Source organism: Macrobrachium rosenbergii, chromosome 54, assembly GCF_040412425.1.
Source record: "Macrobrachium rosenbergii isolate ZJJX-2024 chromosome 54, ASM4041242v1, whole genome shotgun sequence".
NCBI classification, from domain to species: Eukaryota; Metazoa; Arthropoda; class Malacostraca; order Decapoda; family Palaemonidae; genus Macrobrachium; species Macrobrachium rosenbergii.
The window spans coordinates 34,223,198-34,235,697 of record NC_089794.1 but is presented as its reverse complement, the minus strand read 5'-3'; the positions used below and the strand labels follow the sequence as shown (position 1 = coordinate 34,235,697).

Below are 12,500 nucleotides of genomic sequence, written 5' to 3'. Positions count from 1 at the left end.
GGAAGGCGGGGTGGGGGTGTCTGTTAATTGGTCAGGTCTGTGAACTTCTGGACGTGCGTGGGATTTTGGTTTTGTGTGTCGGGGGCCGGGGGGTTAAGGGAGTTTGGGTTTGTGTGTTCGGCTATTTTGAATGCAAGTCGTCCAGGGCCAGTTGTTCGAGACTTTATGTACACAAAAACACACACACATACCCTCACACATACATACACACACACACACACACACACACATATATATAATATATATATATATATATATATATATATATATATATATATATATATATATATATATATATATATATATATATATATATATACTGTATATTATATATACCGTGTATATATATTTTCACATACATATATACATGTAAACATACACACATACAAACGTATGTACATTATATATGCTGTATATGTGTGTGTGTGTGTACACAAGGACTTGCATCACAAAAAGAGCCTGCGTATAACAAACTTCTTCCCATCACATATATTCCATAATCCAGAACATTTCACCCCTTTTGAAATTAAATACATTAGAGCCGTAGATGACCATTTTAGCACGGCCGATGCATTCCCAGGTAGCCAATTATTTTCAGTAGTAATTGGTTACGGACGTCCGTTCACTTTTATAAGTGCGCATGGTTGTTAAGGACTACAGGCGTAGTATATTATTTCGGGACTAAGACAAATGAGTTGTCTGTGTAAGCTCGGGGAAGCTGTATTTAAATGCATACTCTTTTGTACTGTATTTTTATCCAGTGTGTTTTAATACTGCATTTTTGAATGACCTCATCTGAAGCAAAGTCAGTTATTATTATAGCGTCAAGCAAATCAAATATATCATTCGTTCTTTTTAGGTTAATTTCACACCCATCAAAACCTTAGGAGATGCAAATTAGAAATTCTTTCGTTTTACCTTTTTTTATTTTTTTTATTCTTCAAAGATCAAGATGTTGCTGTGAATTTTCTTTTACAATGTGCATGTCTTGATATAATGTAAGAATGTGTTACTATATCACTTTGTATTATACCATGCCTCTGCTTAACACATACCTGTGACAATACTGCTAATTGAAAATACTCTCATATATATGTATATACAGTATATATATATATATATATATATATATATATATATATATATATATATATATATATATATATATATATATATATATATATATATATACACACATTTATATACCTGTGTTTATGTATGCATCAAATACATGCATAAGTGTATATTGATTTTTATTGTCAGATAAGTATTTTAACTATTACTTGGTATCACTATAAATGCTTCTTATCCCCTAGCAAATTATTCCCTAATCTATCAAGTTTTTGTAAATGTTCATATGACCCTATTGCCTTTAATTCTGTCTAATACAAATATCAGAAACCATTCTCCTTTTCACTGTTCATTTTTTATCATCTACGCTCTCATCATCAAATTATGATTATCCATGAAATTATCCTGCTTGTCTCATTTCTTTATTGTTATTCATCGTGCACATAATTAGTATGCTTGTCACCTCTCTCTCTCTCTCTCTCTCTCTCTCTCTCTCTCTCTCTCTCTCTCTCTCTCTCTCTCTCTCTCTCTCTTCACCTTGGCAGCTAAATATTACCATTTAGTTCCGCCGTTGGGTACCTCAGTGTGTAAGCTCTTGTTAAATTTATGTATATATAATCATGTAAAAATGCATTTTTATAAATTCAAGGATTGTGAACCTTTGGCTTTTCTAATATTTTTGTATGAATGTATGCATATACGAGGTCACAAATTATATATACATACACACACACATATATATATACGTATATATGTATACACATATATATACATTATACATATATATATATATATATATATATATATATATATATATATATATATATATATTGAATGCGATTGCTAGCCCCATTTCCATCTCCCTCCCATTACCACCCACACAGTCGACAAAATACTACCCACCTTATTAAGTTGTGGGACCTGAAAAAGAGTTTGGCTTTCTTGGGACTCGAACTGGGGAACTTTCGTCCTAACCTGTGGACCAAGGGTACCCAAAACAGAAAAATACTGGTATTGCTCACAGATCACACGCATTTTTATAGTAAGATAGTGTGTAATTAAACAGATGCAATAAAGAACTAGCAGTTAAAGAAACAATAAATAATGGTAAGAAAATAAATGACCAACATCAAATTGTCTTCGGTTTTGTATAGTAAATCTAGGAAGAATTTAATTCAAAGACCTCCTAAGAAAATTGTAACACTAATACGCGTAATTCTCCAGTAATGCAGTAATTGGTGTTTTTAGTAATTTCGTCTTTATTAACTGAAATAATACCTATGAGGATTATCAGTTTAGTGTGTGTTATCTAAGGATTAGCCCACTGTGTTAATTACTCCAGATTATGATAAAGTACAAAAGCTACGCGGACTGATAAATGCATTACAGCTGACAATTGCATTTCCCTAATCGCTTTTATTACAAATTACCAACAAAAAATTCTTTAATCTTTAAAAACAAAAAGCAAAATTTTCCCTCTGAAAAAACAAAAACAAAAAATTCTTTACCCTCAAAATAAAATAAAAAAAAAATTCTTTACCCTCAAAAAACAAAAACAAAAAAATTTTTACCCTCTAAAAAACAAAAACAGAAAAAATCCTTACCCTCAAAAAAATTCTTTACCCTCTAAAAACAAACAAAAAGCAAAAAAATTCCGTACCCTCAACAAAATTCTTTACCTCTAAAAAAAAAAAAATTATTTGGTCTAAAAAACAAAAAAAAATATCCAGTCCAAAAAAAGCTCTTTGCCCTCTAAAAATAAAAAGAAACTGCATGCATGTTCTCATGATCATATAATAAACAGAAGAAAGTTTAAAACAGTAAAGTACTTCTTAATGAAGGTCATGAACTTCGTCTCTAATGTTCTTCTTTTTCTTCTTCTTCTTCTTCTTCTCAATAATCTGGGGAACTTTTCTTCTAAACCTCATCTTCACGAGCTTAATTGATTACAACGCTGAGAATGAGGACGAGGTGGGAGGGAAGGAATAAGGAGAAGGGGTAGGAGGAGCAGGAGAGAAGGAGGAAAGGAAGAAAGATTCGATGAGGAAGATGAGAAGAAGTCGAGGAAGGGTTAATAATAATAATAATAATAATGAGAAAGGTTAATACTAATAATAACAATAATGAGGAAGATGAGGAAAGGTTAATAATAATAATAATAATAATAATGAGGATGATGAGAAAGGTTTAATAATAATAATAATAATCATCATCATCATCATCATAATGATAGCCTTTACTATTACAGCTGCCCTTACAACTACGCACACTACTACTACTACTACTACTACTACTTATAGTAATGATACTAATACTGTTAAAAAAAGACAACCAGCCAACCAACAGCCACAACATCCCCAACAACCCTCCACCCCCTTCTCCCACCCAGCAAGGAACAATCCGTCTCCATAACCGCTCGGCGAGGAAGGAGATAACGTCACGCAAGAGCAAAAGCAACATTGGTTTTTGCTTCCATTTTCTTGCGTTCTGTTTTACTTACGTCTGCTCGTATCTGTCTTCGTAAACAATAAAGCCCCCACGAAGGTTGTTCTCATTAATTTTATTGCGCTCTTTTAATTTTTGCTGGGTTTTCAAGGCCGGTTTCGAAATTGTTCTGTCCTGATGTCAGAGCTTTGCTGAGGGGCCCCCGTGTGGTTGTACACCTTCTCGCTCCTTACACATACACAGGAACACATACACATGCTGTATAAATATATATATATGTATATATATATATATATATATATATATATATATATATATATAAGTATAAAAATATATATATATATGTATGTATATGTATATTATATATTTATATATCTAGCTGTATATATATATATATATATATATATATATATATATATATATATATAATTGTAGTTCCGTAGGCGTTGGAACTAAGGGGAAGGACAAGCTTACTCTACCTAGAAGTTAAAGTCATCTCCACTAAGGGGGTGGAAAGTACGTCACCTGCAAAGATTCTACCGTGATTTTCTTTTGTTGTTGTTTGTGTTGTTATTGTTATTATGGAGGTACAGGGAAGAAGGGCCAAGATTTGAGAAGAAGGCATGACAGAAGAGGTGTTGAACAGTACAGGTTACAATGGGGGACGCTGAATGAAAAGACAGAGCGAAAAATATAATTATCATTATTCAGTATCATTGTCTGTGTATCTTGTGTGTAGCCTTGCTACCGAACCTTTTACCTTGTCCTTGTCTTCTCTGAATTTTACATACTGTATTTGTAAAATCTTCCCTGGAGTTCGAGTCCCTTATTATTATATTTTTGGGCTGAGTGCACTTTAGGGTACTTGTTTTATGTTAGGTTATTTTGTGTTCAAGTAACGTAAATACTGGTTGATCCCATAAATATGTTCTTCTTCTTCATTATTATTGCTACGAAACCGCATCGGTATAACTGAAGACTTCTGTCGCGGGATGGTTCCCGCCATTCGCCGACCGGAATATCTACCGCCTTTTGTCTATGTTTTTGTTTATTTTTATGTCTTTTACGTATCTTTATGGTACTTACCATCGTAAGCTTATTTTACGTTCATCCCCTAGGGACTAGTACTAAACACGGCTCCAGTTTTTTAAGTAAAGTGGTAGTTACCAAAACCAGTGGGGCGCGGGACCCCTTAAGGGGGGTAGTGCCGTCAGTGCGCCTCACGCGGTGCACTGTAGGCATTACTTAAGGATCTTTGCAGCGTCCCCCCGGCCCCCTAGCTGCAACTCCTTTTATTCGTTTTACTGTACTTCCGTTCGTATTCTTTCTTCCATCTTACTTTCCACCCACTTCTAGCAATTGTTGCATCGTGCAGCTGAGAGGTTTTCCTCCTTTTACACCTTTCAGACGTTTTTTGCTGTCAATTTCAGTTTCAGCCCTGAATGACCTCATAGGTCTCAGCGCATGGCCTTTGGCCTAAATTCTATATTCTGTTCAGAGGGGCGCGGTAGTAGCCTTTAGTTTTACCGTCGCACCTTTCTCTCTTATCTCCGGATGCTGCGGATGTGCTGCGGTCCCTCTGTGCCGCCGCCTGCGGTCAGACCGCTTACCTGAGATTCCGCAAAATGATTCTTGGATGGAAGATGGTTTTCTGGCGAGAGGTTTTACGATGCATTGTGTTCTTCAACACCTTTGGCAACCGATTTCTTTCCTTAAATAATTATTACGTTTGTGTCTTCCGTGGGCTTGTGGTTTTCGGGTGTTGGTACCGGAAGACCGGTAATTCCAAGAGTGGTCTCCTCATTTTTATAAATTTACACGCACACACACACACACACACACACACACACACACACACACACACACACACACACACACACACACACATATATATATATATATATATATATATATATATATATATGTATATATATATATATATATATATATTTATATAGAAAGAGAGAGAGAGAGAAAATGTGTGTAAATGTAATTTTAATAAACAGTTGTTCTCCGTTCCGTTTTGCAATAACAATGCAGAGTATGTGAATGCAAACATCATGCTCCCAGCCGAACACCGAGAATGCTGTTATTTTCCTTCCTTAGACTCCCATAGGAATGATAGTGTGATTGCCATTAGACTCAAGAAAAGAGGTTCTTAATATCCATTTAAGGTCCATTTTCTTCAACCAAGGGGTCCACAACCCATTTGCTCTGTGCGCCTATGCTTTGGGACACGCTATTCTAAATCTAAAATAGTTGTTAATTCTTTGGGCAGCAATGTCCTGGCTGTGCTCCTTCTTGCCTTTACAGTATCAGTCTTCAGTGTATCGTCTCACTGACTTATGATCGCCAGTGGTCTAACCTGCTATGTAGGACTCATTTCTTTCTTTAAGAAGTCCGCAGATACTTCTCTGGCCTATCCTCGATACTACAAATTATGTGGGATTTCTAGGACAGATGGTTCATCCACGATACCAGTTATAATAATGATGCCCCAGTGACCAATCTTGCTTTTTCTGGACCCCTCACCCCCCATTGTGATGATGGAAAACTTCTTAATGTTAAATATATAGGGAGAGGTTGGTAGCCCATATCATTTTGTCTCCTGGCTTATGCCCACCACAAGCTTCTAAATACTGAGCACATAATCCACTGCGTAGGTCAACAGTCTCAAATGGGTTTTTCAAGAAAAGACCATCTGCTTATATTATTTTATATCTGTGATACGAAAGTTTACCTAATCCACTGCTAAGGTCAGCATTTTCAAATGGATTTTTCAAGGAAAGGAGTATCTGCCTTTATTATATTCTATCTATGATACGAATGCTTACCTAGTCCAGTTTTTCAAGAAAAGAGCATCTGCGTGTTTATATCTGTGATACGAAAGTTTACTTAATCCACTGCTAAGGTCAGCATTTTCAAATGGGTTTTTCAAGGAAAGGAGCATCTGCCTTTATTATGTTCTATCTATGATACTAATGCATAGCTAATCCACTGTTTAGGTCAAGAGTTTCAAATTAATTTTACAAGAAATGAGCATCTGCCTGTATTATATATTATATTCTATCTGTGATACCAATGCTCACCTAATCCACTGCTGAGGTCAGCCGTTTCAAATGGATTTCTCAAGAAAAGAGCATCTGCCTGTAACATTTTCTATGTGACACTTCTGTTTTGGTGTCTCCTAATCGACGCGGAAACAAACAAAACAGAAGTAAAGCCTCCATGTTCGTGTGTCGGCTGGAAACGGGAGGTCAGTTGGTTGCAATTGAAAGCAAGGCCCGAGGTTGGCTGCGCTTAACTGCTTGTAATTCGTTCCACCGTTCGAGGAAAGGGGCCGATATTTCAGGGTCATGCAGCGTACGCGTTTCAGGGTCGTGGAACTTTCCTGCTTGTAGAAGGAGGAGGAAGAGGAGGAGGAGGAGGAGGAGGAGGAAGAAGAGGAGGAAGGGAGTGATGAGGGGGGAAGAGAAAGAAGAAGAAGAAAAGGAGGAGGATGTAGGGGTAGAGGGATAGGTTCGGAAAGAAGAGAATAAATAGACACAAAAGAACAGGATGAAAAAGGATGAGAGAAAAAATAAAAGGACTAGAAGAGGAGGAGGAGGAGGAGAAAGATGATGAAAGAGAATCATAAGAATAAGAGAGGGAAAAACTAAAAAAAGAAGGAAAAGAAGAGTAGGTAAAAGAATAAAAAAAACTCCAAAGAAGAAGAAAAAAATATGAAAACCAAAAAGAAGAAACAGATGAATTTCAAGAGTAGCCGGAGGAGAAATAAAAAAGATAAGATGAAGAAGGAAAATGTAAAGGGAAAAAATAGAAAGAAGAAGCGATAGCCAAAGGCAAGGGTGGGAGGAAAGAAGAAATTAAATGAATTTTTTAAATTATGCAGAAACACATTATGCATGTTTTAAGGTCGAGGAACTTGCCTACTCTCAAAGGAGGAGAAGGAAGAGAATTTTTTTTTTTATCTTTTATTAGGATGAAGAGAAACTGAAGCTATTCTGCAAAATGCCCAGGAATTCTTTTCCTGCCCTCCGGGTATTCCACACAAAAGAGTTCCTTATTTTCTAGGCCGGCAGCCAGTGACCTACAGTGACCCTGAAATTGGTGGGGTACTTATTGCATTGCTTCTCCCCCCCCCGCCCCCCGCCACCCTCAAGACCTCTAAATCCCCACATTCTTTCTTCCTTCCATACCGGAAGTCCAACGCCAGTTCATGGCATTAAGTCAGTCAATCAGTATTCACCTCTTGCATTTTTTTTTTATTCTTTTCAACAAGTATTATTATTATTATTATTATTATTATTATTATTATTATTATTATTATTATTATTATTATTATTATTTAATTCTTTAATTCTTTTCAACAAGTATTATTATTATTATTATTATTATTATTATTATTATTATTATTATTATTATTATTATTATTATTATTATTATTTAATTCTTTTCAACAATTATTATTATTATTATTATTATTATTATTGTTGTTGTTGTTGTTGTTGTTGTTGTTGTTGTTGTTGTTTGTGCAACTTTCTACTGAAGAATGGTAAAATCCGTCACCATCATTAATGTTATTGTGCATAGCTTATATGCATAAGAAACAAGCTAAGATAAAAGAAATATAGTAAAGACGAAAACAAAATAATGAACAAGGATACAAACACACACACACACACACACACACACCCAGTATTGTGTATAAAAATATATACATATATATCGTACTGCTTCAGTAATATAGTTTTTATTAACTTATACTTCCATTCTTTGAAATTCTTTTCCTGTATCTTTTTAATGCCATTCATATAATCCTATCATTTTTTACGGAAAGATTGTCTCATTCCTACTCCTTCATTTTACTTATTTTTCCTTCGAACCTTGACTAGAAAAGGAATATGGTTGCCCCTTCCTTCGGCCTTCCACGCCCTTGCCTTGTTCTTAATCCTATTTTCCCGAGCGCCAACCTTTATGTGCCATTATCTTCCTCCTTCAGTTTATTTTATTTTTACTTTAGACGTTGATGCAATAACTTTTGGTTGCCCATTCCTGCGGCCTTCCACACCCTTAATCTTATTTTCCTTGGCGTTATAAAGGCATTGCCCATGCCGACCACCTCCACAATTACCCTCCTGTTTTTGTTTCTGTAAGCTGACTCTACAAGGGAATTTGGTTTAAACGCCTGTGGTCTTTTGCTTTAAAACAAAATAAACATGGTGTATTATTTGCATACATCAGCATGTCCTTCAGTGTTAATGCCAACCGCGTCACTTCGTCTAATCCGATTATACAGCGTTTAGCTGATATTTCACGCTCCTGGTTGTGGTCGAGGTATGGCAGCTTGCTTGCCGGAGCGCTTGGTGTGTGTTGATGCTCTCTCTCTTCTCTCTCTCTCTCTCTCTCTCTCTCTCATATGTAGATATATATACATATATATATATATATATATATATATATATATATATATATATATATATATATATATACACGCAATCGATTTATATTAAACCAATTCTCAACATTTCATGTTTTTTCAGCTATTACTTATTGGTAAAATTCATGTTTGCAGTGATAGTATTCAGTCATTCTTATTCTGAAGACAGTAATATATACTCTCTCTCTCTCTCTCTCTCTCTCTCTCTCTCTCTCTCTCTCTCTCTCTCTCTCTCTCTCTCTCTCAGGTTGATTGAACCCACATGACGTCCCCTTGCGATTTTGTGTTTACTTAAGTCAAGGTCTAGAGATTAAGGGCAAAACCCTTCTGCCAACATCGTACCACAACCCGAGAGACTTTACTGTAATTCTGGATGCCTTTGAAGAAGAAGAAGAAGAAGAAGAAGAAGACGTTTCATCCTTGGAACTTTAGACAAAGGTCAAAAACATCTTTGAGAAAGGCCTCAGAAACCTTTGAGAAACATGCCAAGGTTTTGTTAAAGACTCTGTAAGAATGCTAAAGGGTTAATTAGGCTTTTTAGTATTATGTTCCATTAATTGTTTCAGTGGATTTAAAGGTAGCTTAATTTTCAAAAATATTTAGATACCCATTTTCGATTTGGAAAATGTCGAATGTGTAACTTTTTTTACTGATGGTAAAACTCGCGCAATTTGAATAAAGATATGCAATGTAGCTTTGAAGTGGAATAAAGTGATTATTAAGGCTTCTGACGCAGTTATGATCCGTTGTCAAAGACGTTATGTTTTATGTTATAAGAGTTTTTGAAGGCTCGACCAAAGGATCAAGGACGAATGTTAAAACTTTTGAGTGTAAAGCGAAAATTTGCCAAAAGCGGCGTCGACATACATACGAGTCATGTTGCTATGATTTCATCAGTGTCCCCAGAATATAATTTAGGCTTAATTCGCTTTTACTTTGTTGGCTTACAGTCCTGATAATAATAATAATAATAATAATAATAATAATAATTCCTTTATTCCACAAATACAGTGGGTATTCTATTACATAAAAAGTATCCATACAGATGACTCTTAAAATTAAAATACAAATGCATTATAGTCACTTTCCCGAGAATATGATTCAGGTTTAATTCCGTATTATGCCCCGTTGGGGGTTAGTGCCGTCAGTGCCCCTCACTGGGTGAACTGCAGGCATTACTAAAGGTTCTTTGCAGAGTCCCCTCGGGCCCTAGCTGCAACCCCTTTCATTCCTCTTACTGCACCTCCATTCATAGTATCTTTCTTCCATCTTGCTATCCACTCTCTCCTAACAATTGTTTCATAATTACGAGGTTTTCCTCTTGTTACATCTTTCTAACCTACTTACTCTCAATTTTCTTTCCAGCGCTGAATGACCTCATAGGTCCCAGTGCTTGGTCTTTGGCCTAAACTCTATATTCCAATTCCAGTTCCATATTATGGCTTATAGATCTGGTAATGGCCCATTGACCATGCACAAGACCGGTAAGGTCAGTTGTAAAGTTCAGGAACTCCCTACAACACTCCTTTATCCGAGACTGGAATCTGTATCTGTGTATTAATTCCCATTGCGGAATTGGAGTGTAGTGTATTACACATAATGCTTATCTAATATACTTATCTTACATTACGTTAATGGTTTTTGTTGCACTTTTCAAACTCTTGTTGTCTGCTATTCTGTTTTTCTTCTTCTTCTTCTTCTTCTTCTTCTTCTTCTTCTTCTTCTTCCTCTTTTACAACGCTTAGACGTTGAACAGTCCATTGTTATTATTATGAACAGCAGGTTTAATCTAGCTACGGTCGTGTTAAGTGCTTGCAAGACACAGCCGCGAGATGAAGTTGAAAAAAAAAAAATTCGCCGACTCATCGTCCGCGCTTAAGATACTCGAGTGAGATGATACAGCATTCTCTCTCTCTCTCTCTCTCTCTCTCTCTCTCTCTCTCTCTCTCTCTCTCTCTCTCTCTTGTAATTTTCCAATTGTCCATTATTATGATTTTCTTAGTTTTTCCTCTCTCTCTCTCTCTCTCTCTCTCTCTCTCTCTCTCTCTCTCTCTCTCGTAATTTTCCATTATAATGATTTTGATATTTTTCTCTCTCTCTCTCTAATTTTCCATTATAATGATTTTGGTATTTTTTCCCTCTTTGGTTTATTGCTTTGACTGAACTTTTTAAAGGTAACTATATACTGTTGTTTTATTGTCTCTCAGAATATTTGTTCCGGAAAAATAAGTTTCCGTAACTAATTGTGGGACAGAATGAAGATCCCTGTGGATGACAGTTAAAAAAAAAAAGAGTAATTATGTGCAGTAGAATATAAAAGAATTGGGCAACCACCTTTCTCGTATTCGCGAAGTGGTCCAGTAGCACCGGTGATGTCATCTCTTCCCAAATTGACTCGAATCATTGGATTACACGGCTTTGAATATTCGTTTCCATCTACTTCAGGGTTTTGGAACTCTCTCCTTGCTTTGTCTGTCCAGATACTTAATTCTTTCATAAAGTCAAAGAGGGGCAAAATGGCTTCAGGAAGGGTAGTTAGATGGCTCCTGTGTCTTCATGGAATCGCAAAAAGACGCTTCATGCCTTTTTCAGTATTATAAAGTCAGATTTGATGTTAGAGACAACACTCCGGAGATTCCTTAGGGCGCCTTGGGTCCCGAGACAACACTCCGGAGATTCCTTAGGGCGCCTTGGGTCCCCAGTCTGACAGAAGGGGCCCTCTCCTGCTGCTTTCCAGGGAGCCTGAAGGCCAAGGAGGTTAGATTTTGGAGGCCACTGCGCTCCAGAATGCCTTTTTTCCTGGGCTTAACTAATGATCACAGGGACCCAGTTTAACTGTGGGCGGCCTCATCCGGAGCTTACCGGAGAAGCCAGGGGGCAGCCCCAGGGGTTATGAAAACGATGAAGCACTTTTAAGTCACTGGAATCGTTAATTATTAATATCTTTTTTTTTGTGTGTGTCGTTTAAGAGAAAGATCTTGCTTCCAACGTGGCTTTATGCCAGTCTTCTGTATCCCTTCCTTTTTTTATGGTTGGGGTGGTAGGTTTGGGTTGAAAAAGGACATTTAACTTGTCCGTCCCATTGGACATTGACCGTAAGGAGAAGGATTGTAAGCATACTTCTCATCCTTATAAGGTCTTCTGTTTATTCTTAAATGCAAAGACGGAACAAGAGAAGGATAAAATATTTGGAGATATAGACCCACCTCGTGTTGGGAATAGCTTCCGAGGAAAACAAGGCAATAATTACTGAAGCTGTCATCACCCAGCAGAATATTTCCGCCAACTGAACCACTTCAGATATTTATACAGACGGCTGTTTAGGAGTTTGGCGAACCCCCTACTTAACGCTTTGAACCATCACACCGACTATGTCCACACGACGGCACGCACACAGACACACCCAAACATACATACATACATATATACATGCCATTCACATGTATACTACACACACATATATATTATATATATGTATATATAATATTTCACATATATGTATATATATATATATATATATATATATATATATATATATATATAT

General features: G+C 36.3%; 1 protein-coding gene across 12 annotated transcripts in view; it reads left to right on the top strand.

The window, feature by feature from the left end:
* Positions 1 to 12,500, top strand: part of rols (rolling pebbles) — a 605,989-nt gene that overhangs the window by 406,241 nt on the left and 187,248 nt on the right. The window lies entirely within an intron of this gene.